Below are 26,383 nucleotides of genomic sequence, written 5' to 3' on the forward strand. Positions count from 1 at the left end.
TGACATTTCACTGTCCAGTTACAGTTTATTATGTTATTTAATTCAACCAATGGATACACATGAATATTTAAGGTTTAATTTGAGTTATTGATATCAAAATACATTCACAAAGTGGGATACCTTTCCAATCACAGGATAGCCCAAATATGCTTAAAAGTGGAAGCACAAGCCATTTGTCTCCGAGCCATAGAGATTCTGTCATCAGCACTTCTCGCTTTTTTCTGAAGAGCAGTTTAAACAAGAATGGCAAAATATCCTAGTTTGCAAATGTTTTCTATATAATTATGGCTCTGCCATATTTGCCACATCATACAACATCTGCTGCAGCATCTGACTATTTTAACTAATAAATTGTTTGTAGCTCAAACGGATCAAAAGTTACCAAAAAATTTGACTTGTGTTGCTGCAAAGTGGACAAACTTTGTAAAGGTTGTCTGATCACCTTTTTCACTGCTGCGTTTTTATGTTACACAGGCACTAAAATGGCAAATTCTTTGCAGAGACTGTTAGCGTGTGTACAAATGCAAAAATAATCAAGTATCAGAAAATATGCTGCTTTCCGCTGCAGCCTTTTTTTGCTGCATAATATAGTCAACACTGTGGCTTCATTTGGTCCTCCTTTGCTGTATAATTCTAGTAGCCCCAAAGCAGTCAGCACATGTTGAAAGTGCTTCCGCATGAAGCAGACAGACTGTGGAGTTTGCAAACTTAGTTTGTGTGCGCAAATCCTGCATTGCCGATCCATGGTGAGTTGCAGCTACTACTGCTGAAACAAGGCCAATGGAGGTACCAATGGTTTATGTGGACTGGCCTCAAGGGCAGGGCCGACTTTAGTGCTGTGCAATAATGTTTGTTGGTGGTAATACCACAAAATGAGTGTAACAGTTCTTGAGCGTTATATTTTTTTAACATTCCTTTTCTATGTCACCTTTTCAAGGTGTCATCATTCTGAGCATTCCTGAAATTCATCTGACTTTTCGCAGTGCCAATTGAGGATGTGGGTGGAGCTAATGGAGTAGGTGAGCGGAGCCAACGGAGGAAGTGGGTGGAGCCAGAGAAACATGGGTGTGGCCTCCGACAAAAATTTGAGCACCTGCACTTCATATTTTACAAATTAAGCACTGCCCCCCATCTGGTCTCTTAATCTATTGCAGATCGGCAGTTAAGCATGCCACTGATATTGCTGACCCCATCCTGAACAAAAATGTAAACCTAGCTATACTAACCAAATAATGGCTCAATGAATACTCTTCCCCTTGCCTGGACTTATTAGTCCCTCCCAACTACAACATTGCTAGACTGGACAGACATTCCAGCAGGAAAGGAGGAGGGATCACCTGCATCTACCGATCCAGCCTCCTTGTCACGGAACTCTTGGCAGACACCACTGACTCCTGTGAATACCTCGCCCTCTCCATTTGCAGCAACTCATTACATCTTTGCAACTTGCACTTCTTTTACCACCCCTCAGATTCAAATGACTCTTTCACCGATCACCTCTTGGAAATCATTACAACTAAGATTTTCTCCAATGCCAAAGAGATTTTCCTTGGTGATTTCAACCTGCACTGGATTGACCCTAAAGATCCCTACGTCAGCGCCATCAAAGACCTCCTAACCGATCAAGCCCTGACTCAAGCCTGCTCCCTGCCAACTCACTCAAAAGGGGCCACCCTTGAGTGAATCATTTCTAAGGAATCCTCAGTCAAGCTTATCTCCATAGACCCATGTGACTGGTCTGACCACCACACCATCTCCTTCATTTTACCTGTGACCCACAAGACAAAGACACCACAACCGGTGATTCCCAAATGCTGGATCAGAGATACCAAGAACCTTGACCTTATGAAACTGGAGGCTTGCTGCAAATCTGACCTCCCCCACGCATATAACTACGGCCAGTGCCCTCAATGAACATTACTTGGCGTCTATATTGAAAATTCTGGACGACCTTGCCCCTCTAAAACTAAAAAGAACACAATCAAAGACAGAAAACCCTGGTTCACTGGTTCCTTCAACTTGGAGAGGAGATCCCTACGGCAATCTGAAAGAATCTGGGAATAGCACCCCTCTGCTACGCATCTAAAACTTCTCCGCCAGGCGAGAAACTCCTGCAACAAGCACATCCTCAATTTAAAAAAAAGAATACTTCAGATCGGAACTGGGGAATGCCAAGAGTAGACTCCGCAAGCTCTTTGAACTGGTCAAACACCAATCAAATAAACTGGCTAAAACACCACAAGAGTCTCCTAAGTCTCTAATATCTTCGGAGGAATCCTCTTTCTTCACTGATAAAATCTATGGCTTTAGGAATTGAACTCAGTACCGTCATATACTCTCAACCCCTTCCGGACATGCCCCCCCCTTTCCGCACTACCCCCACTGGCCTCATCTAAAAACCAAGCACGCTGGACCGACTTTGAATACTAAGACGAAACCTCCATCTCTAAAATCCTCTCTACCTTAAACCCAAATACCCACTTTAATGACCCGCTACCATCCAACTGCCTCGCTGCTGCCTCCCAATCCATTTTTCCTTGCTGGACTGCAATAAACAACACCTCTCTCCAGCAGGGATCAATTCTGGACCCCTTGAAAGCCGGCCAAGTCCTCCCTATTTAAAAAAAAACATTGCTGGATCCAGCCTCCCCTGACAATTTCAGACCTATCTCCAATATCCCTCTGTTAGTCAAAGTATTAGAGAAGTGTGTACAACAGCAACCAAGTGAGCACATCAACAACTTCCACCTACTTGATGACTTCCGATCTGGATTCAGACCAGGGCACAGCACTGAAACTACTATACTCCACATTGTGGACAACGCCCTCCAAGCCCTAGACCAAGGCAAAACCTGCCTTTTAATCCTCTTAGATCTATCCTTCGCCTTCGATACGGTCAACCATGAAAAACTACTCGAACGCCTCAAATCAGGATGGGTTTGGATGGCGTTGTCCTAGAATGGTTCAGGTCCTTCCTCCACAACCGATCTCAGAGATTTCTCATTAACGGCAACCTATCAGATCCCACCCTGGCCATGGTTGGACTCCCCCAAGGATTAACCCTTTTCCCACCCTCTATTTAATCTTTGCTTAGAGCCACTCACCGAAGTTCTTCGTATCACCAACATCTCCTACCATATGTACGCGGACGACACCCAAATATACATCAATATTTCATCGCTCGAGGAGATCCTCTCCCTGAACGAGGCCCTGAAACTGACTAACCAACTCAAACTCAACACAAAGAAAACTGCATTTCTCCTAATCTCACCTTCAAAAGCCTACCCAGAGATTTAGATGTGGATCAAGGCCATCAAAGCCTTAAACTGCCTGCTGACCATTGTGGACTCTGCCAAATCTATGGGCATAATCCTCAATTATAACCTGAAAATGCGAGACCACATTAACTCGATGGCTAAATCAGCCAGATTCCACCTGAGCTACCTGTAGAAGCTAAACCTTTCATCAATGCTCCTGACTTAAAAATGGCTTCTGTTCTCCTACAGAACTATGCATAGAGACCTGGAACCTCGGTGAATTAGGATGGCCCAAAACTCACCTCAGTCCCCAAAATCCCCTTACCGAGCTAGCTACAATGTCTCATTGGTCATAACAAACTCCCAATGCTTAGACAGACCAGAACATGAACTTAGAGTACCTCAGGAAGCGTGGAACACATGAACACTCTTTCGTTATATAATCATCACAAACCAGAAAGAGGAGTAAAAGAGGACACGTGCACGTTTGAAATATTTATTTACTAATGCAAGGTTCTCAAACGCAGTATCTTGTATAATACTAACAAACATATTATAAGCAACAAAGTTATCAGCATAGTTATCAGTCCATTAAAGGCGAATGGTGAGAGCATACTAATATGCTGAAATGAATAGAAATTAACAATGTCTAATTCACACTCTCCCTATTTAGCATAGTATATTATATCTATGAAGGTCTCATTTGGGTTTTAGCAGGGCGGGCCCATACCTTAAAATCTCAGTGGCAGGACGATCACATCACCTCCCACCAGCTCTCTGCATGCGAAGCATATCAAGTGTGTTTTTGTGCGTTCAGCATCACAATATAAAACTCGCCTAGAGCCCGATTTTGGCAGCAGCATGTGTATTATGTCTATAAGGGTGCAAAGATCAGACCTTACAACAACACTGGGTTAAGTTATCCGTGTAGCCTTCAGCACTCGGTGTGCAGACAGAGTGCAGAACAAAACTGATATCAGAGCAATAACATATTATTTCTCTAGTAAATCACGAAGCTCTTCTGTGTTGAAAGCTAAATCAACAATTATGTGTTGTGTGCAAAAGTGAAGCAAGAATGAAAAACTGTGTGCAAACATTTAATAAACTCATGCTAACTTAACACAATATGTAGAAAAGAAGTAGCTATATGGCAGTCCAAGCAATAGTCATCTCTCGACTGGAATATGGATGTTCCACCCTCAAGGGATTACCCAAGATCTCCTTGGCACCTCTAAAAGCCTGCCTCAAAGCAGCCGCCAGACTACTCGCCAGCACTAGGAAGTTCGACCACATCTCTCCACATATGAAAGCGCTGAACTGGCTCCCTCTAGAGGCCAGAACACAGCTGAAACTAGCATGCATTACACACAAGGCTCTATACGGAAACTCATCTGCTTATCTGGCACAGAAACTAGTGGTATCTGGAGGAAGCAGGAACTTCCGGTCCTCTAGAAACCTCTTGCTCCAACCTGCCTGTTTTCAGAAAAAAAAGAAACAACAATAGGGCGTTCTCCGAGGCAGCACTGAGAATTTGGAACTCTTTCCCACCCGCCATCAGAAGAATCTCTTATCTAGCACGTTTCAAGAAGGAGGCCAAAACTTTCCTCATGGGTAAATTCCTCGTCTAAGGCCTGCCCTCAAACATTACAATGTAACTGACGAATCTAAGACTATTGCTTCTTCCTCAGATCACCAATTCACCCGCCGAGAAAATGTGGGGCTTTTGTTTTTACTGATTCTAACTATAACTGTAACCATACACTTGTGTCTCCTTTTCTCTCTTTTTTCCCAGCACCCCTGTCCCTCGCCAACCATTTTGTATATTTTCTGTACTTTAGACTTTTTGTTTGTTCACCTCTGTAAACCGTGCAAAGCTCTCTGATACCCTCACAGGTCAAGTTTGCGCTCTATAAAACACTAAAATTAATTTTAAAATTAATTCACAGTGTGCTGCACAGACACGCTCATGCAGGCTAAGGTTGCAGAATGTAGCTTTAATATATTTATGCTGCCAACCCATGAGACCATTGTGCTTCGCCTTTCGCCATGCCTATATGGCTGAGGGTACCAGCGGTCGCCAAAGGACAGTCACCCAGTTCCTCTGACCGCAGTGCTCTTCTGACAATTAGAGTGGTTATTTTTAGAAATACTTTTAAGGATGGGAATTCGCCTCCTGACACCAATCGTGATTGGTAATGGCGTTTGATTGGTCCACAAATTAGCTCATGCACTTCTTCGCACAATCAATTTTATGGTCTCCAGATCGTAACAGAGGTCATTAGCCCCTATCTCTCAATGTATATATATATTTTTTTATAAATAAGGGCATTTCCTCCCCTTTATGGTGTCACCTAATCCAACTTAGGGTTGTGAATGGGTCCTATGTCACAACATGGTCCCCATGTTTTTCATGTGCGCTGCATGGCACCGCACATGGCATGGTTGGTAAACCGCTGAAGCATCTGACTGTCGGTGAAGGAAAGGTATTTCCTAAATTTGTTCTCAAATTGCATTTTTAGTGGTTCAACATAATTTACAGGTTTGCAACCTGGAAACTGTGCAAGGAGAATAAACAGCTCCTCGACCGTTCAGTAAGCAGGTTGCTAAATAAATAGATGTAGGTAAGAGACACTCAACTCAACTTGGCATGACAAGTCTGAAATGAAAGTTTTACTTGCATGACTATCAGAGAGAGAGAAAGAGAAAGAAGCCTATTATAAGTAACAACATTTCTCCTGATAAGCACTACTAAACGGAGAGACTGTAGGATAAGACCCTTGAAGTGCTGACAGATAATAGGTTGTGATATGAATGGCCATTCAGCCTAACAAGATTTCTATCAGACTAGAGCAGTCATTTCATGCTCAATTTCTTTTGTAATTAAATTGCACTACAGGAAACTCTACATTTTGCTCTAAACTAATAAAAGACTGATATAAGCTTTGTGCGGGCATTTTTGCTCGGGTTGTTATTTAATGTACCAGTCATTGCTTCAAATGCTGTAATTAACAGTGATGCTTTCTTGGGGCTCCAAAGCTATTTCCTAGCAAGGATGTAGCCATGCTGGCAGATGATCTTCCCATTAAAGTTATTTATGTTTATGTTAGCAGCTTGTACAGTGCAATAATATTCTTGTTCTTTGTGATGCACAGGGTTTTATGCAACAGCGTGGGAATGTGTAGTGTTTCAGAAGAAGCAGTTTCAAATGTTTGTACATTGGGCCTGTTTTTTTAGGAAGTGATACGCTTCACACTCTCACCAGTAGATTATAAACAAAAGCCAACAATGAAAGTCAGTTCTAAAATATGATGCTGTAATGATATGTGAGAGAATTTTTTTGCACTAAATATTTTCCCCTTCCAAGAAGAGTGAAAACTAATTTTGATAATTTGGGTCAGATGTATTAATGCTTCATTTTCAGTCGCAAAGGGTCTAATTCGTAAAATCAGCCCATTTGAAGCTGCATAAAGGTCTTTTGGTATGTAACAAACATAAATTGTGAAATGGTAACACGACTACATGCCAAATATTTATTTGGAATGTGCATGTTTAGGGCATCCCTTCAAAAACTAATTCATAATGGTGATGGAGCTAGGTTGCGCATGTAAAGCGACTTGCTTGCACTCAGCCCTCACGAAATAATTTGTAACATACATGATGCACTGGGCCAGGGACAGACTGATTTGCATATAGCCAGGTTCTGAGCTGGGATGGTGCAGTGAGCTAAATAACGGTGATGGATCAAGCCCTGATCTTTGGACTGGGTAAGAGTGGTCTTTTTAATTCAGACACTCTGTTCATCACCACCCCCTTTTCTGAATCGTTTTTGGCCACTATAGGTGTGGCAGGGTATACTCAGACATGAGTCCCTTGCTCACTGCACCATCAGGATTCAAGCAAGCCGGGCCGACGACGGCTGAAATGCCAGAAACCGGTCCCCGGTAGCTTGTCTCCTTTCTGGTGAAGAATTGGCTTGGTAGTTTAGTCTGCCCTGTTCCCATGATGCACTGGGCCAGGGACAGACTGATTTGCATATAGCCAGGTTCTGAGCTGGGATGGTGCAGTGAGCTAAATAACGGTGATGGATCAAGCCCTGATCTTTGGACTGGGTAAGAGTGGTCTGCTTAATTCAGACACTCTGTTCATCACCACCCCCTTTTCTGAATCGTTTTTGGCCACTATAGGTGTGGCAGGGTATACTCAGACATGAGTCCCTTGCTCACTGCACCATCAGGATTCAAGCAAGCCGGGCCGACGACGGCTGAAATGCCAGAAACCGGTCTCCGGTAGCTTGTCTCCTTTCTGGTGAAGAATTGGCTTGGTAGTTTAGTCTGCCCTGTTCCCATGATGCACTGGGCCAGGGACAGACTGATTTGCATATAGCCAGGTTCTGAGCTGGGATGGTGCAGTGAGCTAAATAACGGTGATGGATCATCCCTGATCTTTGGACTGGGTATGAGTGGTATGCTTAATTCAGACACTCTGTTCATCACCACCCCCTTTTCTGAATCGTTTTTGGCCAATATAGGTGTGGCAGGGTATACTCAGACATGAGTCCCTTGTTCACTGCACCATCAGGATTCAAGCAAGCCGGGCCGACGACGGCTGAAATGCCAGAAACCGGTCTCCGGTAGCTTGTCTCCTTTCTGGTGAAGAATTGGCTTGGTAGTTTAGTCTGCCCTGTTCCCATGATGCACTGGGCCAGGGACAGACTGATTTGCATTTAGCCAGGCTCTGAGCTGGGATGGTGCAGTGAGCTAAATAACGGTGATGGATCAAGCCCTGATCTTTGGACTGGGTAAGAGTAGTCTGCTCAATTCAGACACACTTACATCACCACCCCCTTTTCTGAATCGTTTTTGGCCACTATAGGTGTGGCAGGGTATACTCAGATATGAGTCCCTTGCTCACTGCACCATCAGGATTCAAGCAAGCCGGGCCGACGGCGGATGAAATGCCAGAAACCGGTCCCCGGTAGCTTGTCTCCTTTCTGGTGAAGAATTGGCTTGGTAGTTTAGTCTGCCCTGTTCCCATGATGCACTGGGCCAGGGACAGACTGATTTGCATATAGCCAGGTTCTGAGCTGGGATGGTGCAGTGATCTAAATAACGGTGATGGATCAAACCCTGATCTTTGGACTGGGTAAGAGTGGTCTGCTTAATTCAGACACTCTGTTCATCACCACCCCCTTTTCTGAATCGTTTTTGGCCACTATAGGTGTGGCAGGGTATACTCAGACATGAGTCCCTTGCTCACTGCACCATCAGGATTTAAGCAAGCCGGGCCGACGACGGCTGAAATGCCAGAAACCGGTCCCCGGTAGCTTGTCTCCTTTCTGGTGAAGAATTGGCTTGGTAGTTTAGTCTGCCCTGTTCCCATGATGCACTGGGCCAGGGATAGACTGATTTGCATATAGCCAGGTTCTGAGCTGGGATGGTGCAGTGAGCTAAATAACAGTGATGGATCAAGCCCTGATCTTTGGACTGGGTAAGAGTGGTCTGCTTAATTCAGACACTCTGTTCATCACCACCCCCTTTTCTGAATCGTTTTTGGCCACTATAGGTGTGGCAGGGTATACTCAGACATGAGTCCCTTGCTCACTGCACCATCAGGATTCAAGCAAGCCGGGCCGACGACGGCTGAAATGCCAGAAACCGGTCCCCGGTAGCTTGTCTCCTTTCTGGTGAAGAATTGGCTTGGTAGTTTAGTCTGCCCTGTTCCTATGATGCACTGGGCCAGGGACAGACTGATTTGCATATAGCCAGGTTCTGAGCTGGGATGGTGCAGTGAGCTAATTAACGGTGATGGATCAAGCCCTGATCTTTGGACTTGGTAAGAGTGGTCTGCTTAATTCAGACACTCTGTTCATCACCACCCCTTTTCTGAATTGCTTGTACTCAGCCCTCACACAATAATTTGTAACATACTAATTAATATGTTTTGTCTAACTAATATTGCACCACACCACATTTCTAGCATCTAGGGGAACCTCGCCTATGTGCTTTTACTAACGAGTAACTTGAGTGATCTAATATTGCTGCCGCAACGCGGGATCTGTAATGCGCATGCATCTGTCACACTCACGTGACATGACGTATTCTCTCTGCTTGGTGGGAAAATTCTTGCTTCTGCGTACTAGAACTAAGATGGCTTCTCTGTGTGTTAACGTGCTAACGCTTGCACTATTGCTTTTACTAAGTTGTTTGTTTTGCTAAAATCAGAACAAGAAATAAATGAATGCACTGTATACCACTTATCTCTACTCTATTCCCATTATTTTGTTTTAACTATAGCATTCGTTTTTCAACAAAACAAACAACTTAGTAAAAGCAATAGTGCAAGCGTTAGCACGTTAACACACAGAGTAGCCATCTTAGTTCTAGTACGCGGAAGCAAGAATTTTCCCACCAAGCAGAGAGAATACGCCATGTCACGTGAGGGTGACAGACGCATGTGCATTACAGATCCTGTGTTGTTTCTCTTCTACTTTGCATGTATCATACTTGGGGCCTGACATGTACTTCTGAACTCCATCTTTGGAGGAACTGTGCCTGTGCAGAGAAGCTCAAATCCCTGCATCATTGACATTGAAACCCGGCCAAGTCTTGCCTTGCTAGAAGATGCGCCTGGGAGCATGAACTCTCAACCCCACAAGAGGTAGCTGGACTGTACAAATTAAGATACAATGTTATGGATATTGATACATTCACTGCCAGGTGGAATAAAAGTGCATGGGAAAATAAAAATTATGGGTGGGAGTGCTAATTTCAATATTGGAGCAGCTGACCTGTCCGAATAGCTGACCTGTCACTGACCCAATGCACTCAATAGGGATCGAGAGCAGAGGTGCTGGCGGAGCACTCTGTCAGAAGATTCAATAACCCAATCTGGGTTTGAGGGAGAGGAATTTGATAACCCAATCGGGGTCCGGGAAGAAGATTCGATAACCCAATCAGGGTTCTGAGGGAGAAAAGTTCGAAAACCCAATCGGGGTCCACTGTTAGCCGCAGAGAAGGGTGTGACGCTGGCGTTGCACTTAGCTGAGGGTAGCTGGTTCAGTCTGCATCCATCCTAACTTGGCTTTCACCTGTCCTGATCTGCATCCAAGCTATCTACTGACACTTGGATCTTCGGGAGTCCTGTTCTTTATCCCAGCCCATGGCCAGGGTTGGTCTTCACACCATTCTGGGTAACTATAAATAAGTGTTGGTTCGTCATTGTATTGTTTCCTTTTTCTACCCTCTCTTTGTTCAAATGCTTAACGATATTCCTTTCCAAAATCGCTGCATATTTTACTTCAATCATTTGTCTTTCTAACTGAACAAGTCATATTTGAATTAATGTGGACTCTGACATTTAGGATATTTACATAGATAAAGAGTTTAAACCTTTCCCGAGTTTTTGGTTACTTTAAAAGTAAATGAAATGTTGTTATGCTATCTATTATGTTAACACCCTTGATCTCTTAGGACTTTAGGTACCAGCAACAAGGATTGGTAAGTTGATGGTATAGGTCCTAGTAGGTAAACTTTAACTAAGTAGAGCAAGAAAAGAAAAAGGTTCACCTGTTCAAAGAGTGTTTGTTGTTATTTTATGGGCCCAGGTGAGTATGGTTAAAACGAGCAGGTGAAACCACGCTCTATCAGTTTTTTGGGTAGCAGAGCAGTGGTTAGGGTTTAGTTAAGATAGATAGTTAGTCGTGTTCTGATTATTGAATTTATAAAGATTTTATGTATTAACCAAAACCCATTTGTATTGTTCTATGTTTGTTTTGGAATCCCCGGGGGCAGAATAGCGGGTGGTAAATGGAAGCCACGCTGCAGTGAGGTTACTCGTGTGTGGAAGTAAGTGCATGGTTAGGTAAAACCGGAAGCACTATTTAGGGACTTTTCTGTATGAAGGTGTGAATAATTGATAGCAAAGAGTTAGCTGGAGAAACTTTGGTGTTATATCACCTAGAAAGGGTAACACTGAAGAAGTAACAGGTTCTTCTGAGCTTGATTGACAGCAAAGGGGTTCGCGGGTGAAACTTTTGGCCTTATGCCACCTAGAAATAGTAAGCCCAAGGGAGTAACAGATTCTCTAATGCTTGCGTGAAGGGTAGACGGAAGGGATCTACTTGCAGTATATGAAGAGTAAATGGAAGGGAGTTACTCGTAGTAAGTGCAAATCATCTTTCCTTTGAATTAGTCACTCAGGCACAGTGGTGAATGTTTTTACGTTGTTAATGAATGAAATTTGCATTTTAAACTGAAAAGAAGTAAATTGTAGTACTACCTTGCAACGACGGAAGTCAGTTGCGGAGCTGCACTGACGTCACTTAGAGCCTGACTAGTAAAGGTAGAGACAGCGGGTGTTTAGCTGAGGTAATAATTGTAAAGGAGGGGTGAGTGCAGGAGCGTGAGAACTTGTTTCACGAGAAAAGCCGAGCAATTATTGGTTGAAGTTTATTGAATTCTAAACACTGATTGGTTCGTGAAAATAAGAAACGCGCTGGTATTGGTGAATCATTTAGTAAACAATTGAGTGTGACTGCATATTGAAATTTATCGGTACAAATCATATGTGGCATATAGATCCAGCAATTATAGGAAACAGACCTAATAGGAAGTACTTAGGTTTTGCACAAGAGCAATACATAAGAGGAAGACCTCATATCATGTACGGAGAAGAGAGATAAAAATGTCGCTATTTAAGAAATTTTAAATTTATTTAAAAAGGATAAAGTCATTAAAACCAGAGAAGGGATTATTATTCCACCACCAAATACCCCTGCATCATACATGATGGTAGAAAGGGGTTATATCACATGTGTGTGGTTAGAGAACTGGGTGGAGTACACTAAAGAAGACCGAGTTTTGGCATTCCCAGAAAATGGTACCTTCAATGGTAGAGTATTGTATAATTTGAGGACTCGCATGAATAAAATAGATCCCAGATCTAGAATAACTCAGTATGAGGCATTAGAAGAATGGGAAACTGAGGCTTTTGAGCGAGATAGACCCAGAAGCGACTGAAATTGGAGTACATGTTATCCTCGATATCCTAAAGAAACCAGAGATAAGCAAATGAAACAATGGAGACAGTCAATGCTAGTGGAGGGGTTATATCCTGTCTGAAGTTTAGAGGAACAAACAGGAAGTAAGAGTACAGAGAAAATGAAAAATTTAATGATTAGCGGTGACTCAGAAGATGATTATTTGGAAGATTTGTTATAGAAAAATTCCCCACCTTACCATGAGGAAGCAAGTAGAGTTAATCCTAGTGCTCCGTTTTTAACACCACCTTTGGTTCCGCAAGTTGTGCATGAAACCTCATTAGAAAAAGTATTACATGATAGGGAACAAGAAGCAATAAATAAACAGAGAAGTGAATTAATTCATAAAAGTTTCCAGTTGAGTACTAGTCCTGAAGCCTTGACCATTCCGGTAATCATAGGTCCCGTTGTTCCATTATATGAAGAAAAGCAGTCCTGTTCTAAAACTCCCGTTCTGACCACACTTGTAGTGCAAACCAGAAATGAACCCTTGATAGTTAACGACCAAGCAAGTGAATGTGAGTCGGTGGTTTCCCTGATGGCTTTACCTATAAGAGAACCAGTGGGTGAATCGATCAGGAAAAACACTCCTGGATGCTCTGGAGAGATGCGGATGGAAACATCCTCAGGTATAAGAAGTGCTACTGCAGTATCCCCGGAAGAAATAGAGAGATGTCCCGAGAAATAGACAGCCAAAAGCATTGGATATTTTCAAATAAAGAGTCGAATTGGAAGACTTACTTGCTGGAAATGTGGGGTTAGATTGATTGAATACATTAAGTGAAGATGAATTGTTGTTTATATGTCGAAGTATCACTCGAAATACAAAAACATTTCATGAAAAGGTAACAAGTTTAGCCTCTGAAATGGGAATTGATATTGGAAAATCAAAAATGTTACAGAAACCTTATCAAGCTGATTTTTCTGACAAAGATTTAGAAAACATGAATGTGTCAGGATGTAAATTGCAGACTAAAGAATTATTGTCATTGTTACAAAAATGGGGTGATTTAGACAAATGGAAGGCAAGATGGACCAACAAAAATGAGGAAGCACAGGGAAAAAGTACTGCTTCTGAATTTTTGTTAAAGGAATCAGAAAAAGTAGAAAGGTTGTGCCCAATGAGAGAAGTGCCAGGAGGAGGTTACGTGCATGTCCCATGGTCCCGACAGGATATTTTGTTATTTACAAATGATTTCCCAAAACTTTGAGAGAAACCTGTAGAATGGTACAGACAAGTCAAAAAAAATGTAAAAGTCTCAAAAGTGCTGCTAAAAGATTTATATGGGTTATTTGACATTGTTGTTCCTGTAGATCTAAGGACAGAATGTAAAATAGTGGTTGATTGGCCTAATGATGAGTAGCCTAGAGACACGAAGACAGGAGCCCCATCATATGAGGTGATGAAGAAATACAATCAAGTAATACTGTATTTGAAAGGAAAGGTACCCCCAAAGGAAACTGACTGGACAAGAATAGACAGAACTACTCAAAATAAAGATGAATCAGTACATGCATACTATGAGCGCCTTTTGCAAGTATTCAAGCAATACAGTGGCTTGGAAAGCATTGATACGAAAGACATGACACATTTTATTTATAGGTTTGTGTCAGGGTTAAAACCAGAAGTTTCGCAAATGATTAAAGATCATAAAATTTGCTGGCAGGCCAAGCCGGTAGATTAAATTTTAAAATATGCAAAATTTTGTGGAGATGAAATTAACAATAGACAAAAGAATTTGGAAGAAAAAGTAATGTGGGCATAGGTAAAATGCAGAGTAACAAGAACTCCAATTAAGTCAAATGAAAAATAATCAGACCCAAGGAGATGGAAGTGGGGGCAAACCAAGGGGAAAATTCAACAGAGATGAGGCCAAAAAAAAGTTCTCTTGTCATGGGTGCGGAAAATTGGGGTATTCGAAGAACGAGTGTTAGGCTGTATTGAATAATAATATGTAAACTAACATTTGAATTCACAGACGCAGAATGAGGTTTCGAAGAAACAGCATCAACAGGTAATACAGAACCAGTTACAACAAGCACCTATGCCAAATTCTGGGAGTCAAGCCCCGTACAGTGTGGATCCCACAAATTGGGAGGGAAGTGGTAGAAGAGACGCAGTGACACCACAATTTCTTTTGAGTGACACATACTTTGATGAAGACAGTTTCTGACGGTGCCTGAGAGGGAAGGACAAGGAGTGCGTATTTGGCGCATCCTTGCCGGTAGATCAGTCAGGTCCATATATTGAAGGGGGAGTTGAAGGAAACGATGTTACCTTTTTATTGGACACTGGCGCTACCCATTCTACTGTGAGAACAGCAGACGTTCCAAACCTACCCCTCTCGGGAGAAGCGATCCAAGTTGTGGGTGTTTCTAATAAACAAATTAGTACCCCAGTTACAGAACCAATGAAAGTCAGAATAGGCAATTTTAAGGAGATGCACAAGTTTGTTGTGTGCGATTCCAGTCCAGTGAACCTATTAGGTAGAGACTTGCTGTGCAAAATGAATTGCACTATCTTTTGCACACCAATTGGTGTTGAAATGCAAACCCCAGAGGAAGATGGAATTTATAAACTAATGTTAGCAAAACAGGAAACTGAAAATAAAAAGTTGACTTTAGAAAACTTGCTAAGAGAATTACAGCATACGGTGAATCTTAATGTATGGGATTTTACAGGAAAGGATGTAGGTTTAATGGCAAATGTTGCTCCAATAAATGTGACAATAAAAGAAGGTGCCTTTTACCCAGATATTCGACAGTATAAAATGAGCGCAGAAATTAATGCAGGAGTTGCAGCAGAAATAAAGGGATTAGTTGAAGCAGGCATTTTGCAAGAAATATTGAGCCGTCCATGTAATTCACCCATCATTGGCATAAAGAAACCAAGCGGAAAGTACAGGGTCGTACAAGACCTCCGTAAAATGGATACAATTGTTGTCCCATGTTGTCCAGTTGTGCCAATCCTGCTGTGATTCTGTATCAAATACCGTGGGTAGCAGGTTGGTTCACAGTAATTGATTTATGGCATGCATTTTTCTCCATTTCATAACATCCAGATAGCACATTTTTATTCTCAGTCAAATTCGACGACCATGTCTACGTTTGGAACCGTGTCCCTCAGGGGTGCACAGAAAGCCCATTTATATTTAATCAGATTTTGAAAAGGTGCCTTGAATCTCTGGTACTGCCCAGACACTCAGTCCTGGTCCAGTATATAGACGACCTACTAGTGGCGTCTAAAACTCGAAATGACTATGTTGTTGATACCATTGCTTTACTGAACCATTTAGGTGAAGGAGGACACAAAGTATCACCTGAGAAACTGCAATTTTGTACCACATCAGTGAAATATCCGGGGCACCAGATAGAGAGAGGTGTAAGAAGGGTTACCTCAGAAAGAATCAGAATAATCCGAAATATGGATCTACCTCAAACACAGTAAGAAATCAGAATGTTTCTTGGAGTTGTAGGTTACTGCAGGCATTGGATTGAGGGATTTGCAGTCCTAGCAAAACCATTGATACAAATGACAAAGAAAAGAGCGAAGGACCCAGTAGAATGGGATGATGAAAGCATGTCATCTTTCTTAAAATTACGAGACTGTCTATGCTCAGCTCCAGCATTAGGAATGCCTGATTACTCAAAAGACTTTGCACTGTTTTGTGATATACGAGATAATTGTGCGCTTTCAGTTCTAACTAAGACCCATGGTCTGATGAGACGTCCTGTGGCATATTTCTCTTCCACACTGGATCCAGTGGCATCTGCATTGCCAGGATGTCTGAAAGCAGTAGCTGCAACTTGCATGAGTCTTGAAAAAATGTGAGTCCATTATTATGGGACTTTCAATAACTGTGTATGTTCCACATGCAGTTGTGATTTTGTTAACAAGAACTAACACTCAGTATTTGACTCCTAGTCGGCTGACTAAGTATGAGCGAATCCTTCTAGGTGCAGCCAATGTGACCATTGCTAGGTGTAATATTCTGAACCCAGCAACTCTATTGCCTGATTCACATTTTGCAGAAGTCAGAAAGGAAGCCGAACATAATTGTATCGACCTTACAGAGTACTGTACCAAACCTCGCCGAGACATAAGAGAAGAGCCATTATTAAATTTAGAACATGAGCTATTTGTAGATGGTTCATGCATGCGACATGAAGAAGGAGGATTGAGTGCTGCTTATGCTGTGTGTACTTTATGGGGTGCAGTTGAAGCATCCTATTTACCTGGGGTCAAGTCTGCACAAGTAGCCGTATTAATTGCCTTGACAAGAGCTTGCAAAATTGGGAGAAATTGGAAAGTAACCATCTTCACTGATAGTCAGTATGGTTATGGGGTTGTGCATGACTTTAAACAACTTTGGATGCAAAGGGAGTTTCTGACTTCACCACCACAGCTGTGAAGTGCAAGGGAATCCCGAACTGGATCCACGCGAGTCACACTAAGAGGGTGACAGAACCTGATGAAGAAGGAGCTGAAGGTTGTGCAGCTGAGGGGTCTCAAGAAGTTGATCCCAAAGTAGTTGATGAAGAACAACCGAGCACCAGTCAGGATGAATGGATTCCAGTAATCGACATTCCTGCAGATTTTGTGAGAACCAGTAGTCAAACCTATCTAGATAGACAGAGTGATAGTGAGGATGAGTCAGGAATAGAAGAACGTACTCAGATTACAGAAATCCAAGCCAATAGTCATTCTGAGGAGGACCAGATAAGCAGAGATCAATGTACTCAGACATTTGAAACTTCAGCCAAAACTCCTCAGTCTAAGGAGGGACAGATAGGTAGTAGGGCGAAAGCTCAGGCAGAAGACAATCAAGAAATTCAAAGACCTAAGCAGGACCAGATAGGTGTAGAAAATGGTGTTCACGAAGAAGAGGACAAATATAATCAAACTCAAAGTCAAAGTCAAAAACAGTCAACTCCTGAGCAAGGCCAGATTAGTATCCAGGCAGAAGAAACAAAAGTAAGACCTGGATCAAGTCAGATAGAGAGTGATACAGAGGACGACATCGAACCAGATGTGCCACAACTGAATGAAAATAAAAGAACATCTGAAGGAAGTCAAAGCACAGTGCCAGCTAAAAGACTCAGAAAAGGAGATAAGTGGCCTGGTTTTGTCAAAAGACTGAAATTTCGCCTTAAAACAATAAATGAAGAACAAGAGCAAGTAAATGAAATATCAAGACAAGCTGGACCATCCACAGAGCAACCGGGAAAGAGAAGTTCACGTTTGAAAAGGCTGAATAACAAGCTCAAAGGTCCTGAATGGACCTAGGTCATTTCGAAAATCTAGAACTAAGTGATAATGAACTGATTGTTGATCAGACTGACGAAGAAGTGAGACCAACTTGAGAAATTCACAGGTTAGAAATCTGTGGAAAGTTGCAAAGAGGGGCTAAGTCTCCTTAGTCAGAAATGGCTGATCATACTGTTGATGGAAGACCGAAAAGAAATTGTTTAAAGACATGCTGTAGAATACGTACATGTAGTATAATGATAATATTCATAGTATGGCTAGGACTAACCGTAGCTATTCCTTATCTAATGAGTAAAAACATGAAGAATAACACTAACATACATGAGAAGGTAGATGCACCTGAAAAGTTAAATACGCTTGATAGGATAGATAGTCTCAGACAGCACAAGGTAGATTTAGAAGCATCAGATGAGGAAGGATTACACTATATTAGAGTCAAAAATTGAACCAATTTAAATGTATTTTCCAACCTGTTAGTACATTATGTAGAAGCAATCGAAAAAAGTGATTGTTTTGTTTTTATGAAATTACCAACATCTGTAGCCGAGGGTGTTATGTACCACCATTTGCCGCTGACATATGGTATCTCATGTAGTATTTTAGCTAGTTTATTTTATAAGAAAGGACCATTATACTATTACAATTCAGATGTGATTTTTTTCTGAACTTCCTATACGTAGTAACCTGAATCCTGTACATACTAAAAGTGACATAACTCATTATATGGGTGAATAATTTCTAACAATGGGTACAATAGATATAGCTGAAGCGCAGAAGAACAATTTAACATGCATTTTACATTAAAAGGAAAAAATGCTTTTAAACTCGGTTGAGAAAAGGAGAGAGGATTTCCAGAGAAAAGCCACTGAGCAGAAACAAAAAATTCCTAAATGGGCTGAAAATAGAGAGTTCACCTTCAATGGCAAGACTCACGCTGCTATGTTGCTGGATTTCGAAAAGAAAGGGAAACTCTGTCTCCACTGGGAGAGAACGAGTTATTATAACAATATTATAACAATATATTCATTGGTTTCAGTGAATGTGAACACAATTATAAAGTAATTGGGGGTTGGGGTTTCAAAGATGGAACTGAACCAGTATTTCATGGAATTTATTATAAATGTGGAAACAAGGCATATTATAAACTGCCAGGCCATTGGTATGGGAGTTGTTATTTTGGAATAGTATTCCCAAAGGTATATCAAGTAAATAAAATAACTGGAAGCAATGAAGAAGTTAATGGACTAATACGTAGAAAAAGAGCTAGAGTTCTGAAATTGTAGGCAATATATTTAGTGCATTGATACCTTCAGTGGGAGTGGTTCTGAATACTCAAAGAATCTGCAAATTGTCAACAGTGGTGGATCGACTGACACCGCTGGAGGATTTTTGATGATCAATACCCAATTGGTTGCGATAAGATCAATAGTTTTACAAAATCGACTTGCTCTTGACACATTGTTGGCAAAAGAGGGCGGAGTCTGTAGAATGTTGAAAGCGCAACATTGTTGCACTTACATACCTGATAAAAGCATTGAAATTAAAGGGTATGTAAAGAATATTACACATTTGGAAAAAGAACTCAAACCACTGGAGGTTGAGAGTGCATGGAAGAGACTTACAGATGGTCTCTCCTCTATAGGTAGTTGGTTTTCTAACGTAGGAAAAAGTATTGTAGGTAGAATTCTGATGCCAATATCGGGAGCAGCTTTACTGATTTGGGTAATAAATATTTTGGTGCAAATGCTGCAGAAACAAAAAGACATATACTGTAAATAGGAAAGGAAAGAAAAGAAAATTTGAAAAAATAGAACTTGAAGAGTTGAATGGGAATCTGTACAAGAAAGTAAAACATTTTCACATGAATAATGAAAAGAAACAAAACAGAAAGTTTGTAGAAATTGAGTTGGGAGAGATGTGAAAGTTGGCATCTGATTCATTAATTAGTGATGATATAAAATATCATCAAAGAGGGGATTGATGGGGCAAGGTTGTGCACGTAAAGCGCCTTGCTTGTACTCAGCCCTCTCGAAATAATTTGTAACATACTAATTAAAATGTTTTGTCTAACTAATATTGCACCACACAACATTTCTAGCAACTAGGGAAAGCTCGCCTATGTGCTTTTACTAACGAGTAACTTGAGAATGCATCACGTGACATGACGTATTCTCTCTGCTTGGTGGGAAAATTCTTGCTTCTGCGCACTAGAACTAAGATGGCTACTCTGTGTGTTAAAGTGCTAACGCTTGCACTATTGCTTTTACTAAGTTGTTTGTTTTGTTAATAACTAATGCCAAAGTTAAAACAAAATAATGGGAATAGAGTAGAGATAAGTGGTATACAATGCATTCATTTATTTCTTGTTCTAAAACTGTTTCTCTTCTACTTTGCATGTATCCGACTTTGGACCTAACATGTACTTCTGAACTCCATCTTTGGAGGAACTGCGCCTGTGCAGAGAAGCTCAAATCCCTGCATCAATGACATTGAAACCCGGCCAAGTCTTGACTTGCTAGAAGATGCGCCTGGGAGCATGAACTCTCAACCACACAAGAGGAAGCTGGGCTGTACAAATTAAAATACAATGTTATTGATATTGATACATTCACTGCCGGGTGGAATAAAAGTGCAAGGGAAAAAAAAAATTATGGGCAGGAGTGCTAATTTCAATATTGGAGCAGCTGACTTTATAACTGGTATGATGGGATGACCTCTCCTCGACTTTTGACCAATCAAATTGCAGGAATACATAAATTTGCAACACTAGGGGGTTGTACACTGCCCTGGAAAATGGTATATCTAAGGTAGGCTTAGCTAGTTAGATTGCCTGACTTGCTCGAATAGCTGACATGTCACTGACCCAACGCACTCAATAGGGATCGAGAGCAGAGGTGCTGGCGCAGCACCCTGTCAGAAGATTCAATAACCCAATCTGGGTTTGAAGGAGAGGAATTCGATAACCCAATCGGGGTCCGGGAAGAAGATTCGATAACCCAATCGGGGTTCTGAGGGAGAACATTGCGATAACCCAATCGGGGTCCACTGTTAGCCGCAGAGAGGGGTACCTAGCTCAGTCTGCATCCATCCTAATTTGGCTTTCACCTGTCCTGATCTGCATCCAAGCTATCTACTGACACCTGAACCTTCGGTAGTCCTGTTCTTTATCCCAGACCATGGCCAGAGTTGGTCTTCACACCATTCTAGGTAACTATGAATAAGAGTGGGTTAGTCATTGTATTGTTTCCTTTTTCTACCCTCCCTTTGTTCAAATGCTTAACGATATTTCTTTCCAAAATCGCTGCATATTTTACTTCAATCATTTGTCTTTCTAACTGAATGAGTTATATTTGAATTAATATGGACTCTGACATTTAAGACATTTACATAGATAAAGAGTTTAAACCTTTCCCAAGTTTGTGGTTATTTTAAAAGTAAATGAAAGGTTGTTATGCTATCTATTATGCTAACACCCTTGATCCCTTAGGACTTTAGGTACCAGCAACCAGGATTGGTAAAGGTAATGGTATAGGTCCAAATAGGTAAACTTTAACTAAGTAGAGCGTGAGAAGAAAAAAGGTCACCTGTTCAAAGAGTGTATGTTGTTGTTTTATGGGCCCAGGTGAGTATGATTAAAACAAGCAGGTGAACCCACGCTCTATCAATGGGATGTAATAATGTTTTGAGTCTAAAATCCTGTTGCAAATCATTAATCTATTACGAGCTATACAAAGGTAGTGGTAACTCATTCGCAAATGGGAAGGGATGCCGATTGGACCCCTTCCCCTTTGTGAATGTTGACAACATTTTTTTTTATTCATCCTGTTTTTTTTTAGTAAAACAGGTTGCATGAAAAAAAAATGATGTCTATATTAAAAAAGGTAATCACAGACATGGTAGCCGATCCAAGCAGGCAGCGGTCCCTGTGATGGCTGTGTATGGCAGTGGGTTGCAATATGCGACGTACCTTATTAATATTCATAAGCTAGGTTTGAAATGCGACCCACTTTAACTCCGTACTTTGCAAAACAACCCATTAATAAACAGGCTGGTTCTCAAAATATCCCACTGGTCGCAAAAATGCTAAAGAGTAAGGGGCCTTTTAGGATGGCGGGCCTAGCGGTGCTGGGTCCGGCCGCCAGTGGTGCGGCAGTCCCGCACCGGCAATTAGGATGCCACCGCCACAGTGGCATCCCACATACATTGCATTGTGACGGGCAGTGCTGGAAGAAACACCCACCACAATGCTATCTATGCATGTCTCGCATTTGCACGCACAACGTGGCAGGCACCATGCGGTGCCTGCCACCTTGTGCATGCAAATGCAGGGGGTACCATAAGTACCTCCCATGTGCACCCCCCAACACCCTGGAGGCCCGCAATGGGCCCCCAACGAAAAAACCACATGCCTTTCCATGGCGGAGTCACCGCCATGGAAAGGGACTTCTCCACCATGCACCTCCACCATATTGCTGTGCTTTTCCACCCGGTAGGCAATTGGGTGGATTGTCTCCTGGCAGAAAACCGGCAGACAGTCTTCCCTCCTGCCGGGGTCCCCCCGTCATCCTAATGTGGCTGGGGAAAAGTCATGCAGGTGGTGACTTTTGGCGGGCGGATCGCCACCGCCATATGGACGGTGGCGATCCGCCCGCTATACTAATCACAACCAAGTCAGGAATTCTCCTGGCTTACTTCATGAGCGAAGGAGTAAGACAAGAGTGCTTTAGGAGTAAGCCACACCTACTGACAAGCATATTTGTGAAACAGGCTCAAAATAGTGTATAAAATTCCCTTTTCACTCTGGACAGTCTACAAAAATAACCTACGCAGCTAAAGGTATTTGAGCATCACTAGAGCTGAAAGGCTGCATGTTGTGGACTTCAGGAAAAGAAGTGAAATAAATGAATACAAATTCTAAAGTTCAGTCACTGAGACTTCAAATGTCTCCCATGTCTCTTGACTTATCACTCATGATATCTTCCTGCAGGGTGTATTCCAGCTAATGGTTAGCCCGAACATGTGACTTTCCTTGTCATCTAGTCTTACAGGAAAGACAAGGCCATGTATAGAGATATAAGTTATTTCAAAATTTACTAATATGTATATAGTGTGGAATCATTTATTTTCTAGTTTGATAGAACTATAGCCACAAAAATTCTGAGAATTATCAATTGGAGTAGCTAAAGTAATTGACTAATTAGTGATAAATTGTGTTAGGAAAGCTAATTGAGAACAAACTGGTCTGTCTCGGGAATAAAAAACAAATCCATGTGCATCTTTGTTGGCTATAATGAACTTCTTCCAAGGTGCCTTCGATCCGTCAATGTTTTGTGAGCCCCCTTGAGGTGAGGGAAGTCTAGTTCTTTAAGACTCATGATTGTCAGCTAATTGAGTTGTGCATTTCAAGAAGAAAATAGTAATCATTATGGCCTTGGGCTTCAGGCTATATTCTGCAACCAGAACCTCTATGCCAGGCTTACTAAATTCTCCAAAAATGCTGCACTGCGTTGCATGAGGAGAGACAGGAAGAGTGCCATATCTACAGAGATATTCCTTTCTCCTCTCCTCTTCCTGCTGCTGAGCGCCATGCACACACCTTTGTGCAGAGGTGTGTGAGTGAATATAGCATTTGTTTTGTACTGGAAGAGTACCCTTCCAGTTCAAAATACTGTGCCTTTGTATGCGTGCAGTACAGTGCAGCACAAATGCAAAGTCGAGAATGAAAGGAGAAATTAAAACATTTCAAATGGCATTCATTTTTGAGCCAAAACCCTCTCTTCGATTTTTGGTAGATAGGATTTCGTGTAAAAAAAAATATGGGTGGTTGCATGGGAACGAACATGTTACGTCCCCTCGGCGCTAAGAAATGCTCAGCAGCACTTCACGCTATTTTGCGTTACTTTTAGGCAATTTACAGAGCAAAACAAGTTTTGTGCTGTAAAGTAAATAACAAAAACAATGTGTGCTGGTTTGCATCACTTTTGAGACAAACCCATTGCAAAGTTTTAAATCTGGCCCCTAGTATCGGGTAGCATAGACTTCAGGCACACTCAGCAAGCTAAGGATGCAGAATGTGGCTTCAAACTATTCTTTACATGCAGTGATGCCACCACCTGGAGCTCTTTTGGCACTAAGGTGTTTTTGTGTTTTTTTGTTTAAAATCCTTTTGAAGATGGTGACACCAAGCGTGATAAGCAGTGACATTTGATTAATTCACAAATTCTTACTGAACATTGGCACTGCTAACTGGCCTTCAAATATAACTTTTTGACTAGTCCTGCAATGAGATCTTCATCATTTGGCCAATGAGTGGCTGTTATAATTTGAATGGAAGCCGGTGATATAGCATCGTTTTTTGTAGTGACAGGTAGTGATTCTAATCAGCCTGTTAATAAAATGGCAGCAGCACATATGCGCCTCAGTTTCTTTTGACATCTTAATTTTGGAATGTACAATTTTTACATCCTAGCTTCTGATTAATCTTCAAAAAATCCTCTATACCAAGTAGCAGAAAAAACTAAGGGCCTTATTTAGAGTTTGACAGAAGGAATACTCTGCCACAAACTTTGACATCCACAATATTGCAAGTGCATTTTATTGCAGCCAATTGCACTTGTAATATGGTGGATGGGATATCTTTCATGTTCTGACTATGGATCCCATTTGAGGTGGTAGCCAGAAAATTAACATATCCCTCACCTTGATCCATACCTCAAATACCATAAGGTGAGTAAAGTGAGTAAGCCCTACCCACCGTAAATAAGGCCCTGTCATCCCACCTTTTGTACAACTATATCTCCATCCTTCAAGCCTTTCACTCATTCATCTATCTGCCCCCTTTTTCATGCTTCCATCCATTCCTCTTTCACCCTTTCCTCCATCCTTCCCTAACCATTCTTTCTACCTACCCTTTCATCATTACACTCTTCAATCCATCCCTCTGTCCTTCCGCTCACACATCCAGCCATTTGTCCATCTTTATCACTTTCATACATCCACCCATTTTATCCATCATTTCACTCTCCTTTTATCAATTCATCATCCATCCTCTCACCCTTGCATCCACACTTCCATATATCCTTCTACCCATTCATTAAGCCATTCCATCATTCCAGCCATTGTTTCTTTCATTCACCCAGTCAAATGTAGCTCTACCCTTCCAGGCATCAGTCCATTCACGCTTGCATCAATCCTTTCATTATTTTGACCCTTTCTTCTTTAAACAGATTCTTTCTTCTTTTCATTTATCCTTCCTTTCACTCTTCCGTCCAACCCTCTCTCCCTCTTCCGCTCTCCCCCTCTCTTTTTCTCATCATTTTAGCTTTTCAGCCGCCAGTACAATGATTGAAGTCACATCACTGATCTCTGCTATGTGTAACACCTACTAACAAGATTTTGCGTGTAGAGCTGTAGATTGAAAAGGCACATAAATAACTATAACTGTAACATCACCCCCCTTAAACTACAAAAGCAGGGGTTCATAATGCCACTGATCTCATCCACCAAACTCCAAATAAGGCCCTAAGTCACAAATTAAGGGTATGCTTCTGTAATAAAAGCATTATTAATGCAACTACCTATAGTAACAGAGCAAAATATGGAGTTTAACTACACTTGAAATTTGCAAATGAATGTAATTTGGACACTTGTGCACTTCTATGTATGATGACAGGTTTCACCATTGGGGTCAGAAGAGTTTCTTCAGATGGTCACTACAGACACTGTCACCAGTTGTGAACCTTTTGCCTACAAACCATTGACTATAGTTCTGTTAGTCTAATTAATTCAATGGAATCAAAAGAAGACTGCAACACCAGAAAATATTAGACTGTCAAACAAAAACCCAGGACTTAAAATCATGTCCATAATCACCTGGTATGTTCATGTTCAATGTACATTTAATACTCAGTGTTCAGCTCACAAAAGTAGCTGTTTCTCTAAGTTTGAGGATTATACATGTTTTTTTAATGGGTGGAAGAAATGATACCATGGTAGTCGGCATTATTCTTATAATGATGATACTTGTAAAGCGCACTGTTACCCCATCTCGGGGTGTCCTGGCACTGAAGACCGCTGGGGAACTCATCCTGGCTTTCCCTGTGAGATGGTCCCTTCGGGGTATCTCCAAGGTGAACACAGTGTAAAAAAACTTTTTGGCATCAAATCAACACAATGGGAGGGAGAAACTGCACAAAGGAACTACAACTCAGATAGAATTAAAAAACACAGTATCATTTAATCAGTGTACCAAAATTCATATTAAAAACAATTGGTGTTGAACATCAAAACAACAACAAAATATGTTAAGCATAAAAACAATTCAATAATGCAACATAATAATATACACAACGAACTAAATAACAATTACATAATACATTCAATGTGCATTCTAATAAAAATAACTAGTATGACGGTGGCAATCTCTATATTTCAACGCGCGTTTCGGCGTTAGGAAAAACGCCTTCTTCAGGAGCCACGAATAAAATCTGAAAAGCTGCGATGGCCAAATTATTGCAAACACTGAAGTCTTGTTGGAATGGGCTCAGAATGAGTCCTAGTACCCCACCGATTTGATTCTTTACTGTCAGTTCTTCAATCGGGGAGTCGAAGAAAGCGTATTGATATTCTTCGAAACCACTGGGAAGATATCCAGGATGTGCAATCAGTAATGGTATTCACTTTTTAAAGCGAATCTGTGAGATATTCTAAAAGATGCTAAAAACGGGACAGCAAGTGTGCTGTCCAAGTACTACGGATAGAGTGATGAACAGCTCAGATATGCTGACGCGATAAGGTTATGGGAGGATAGATCCCCAAGCT

This window comes from Lissotriton vulgaris, chromosome 8, assembly GCF_964263255.1.
Source record: "Lissotriton vulgaris chromosome 8, aLisVul1.2, whole genome shotgun sequence".
Classification (NCBI taxonomy): domain Eukaryota; kingdom Metazoa; phylum Chordata; class Amphibia; order Caudata; family Salamandridae; genus Lissotriton; species Lissotriton vulgaris.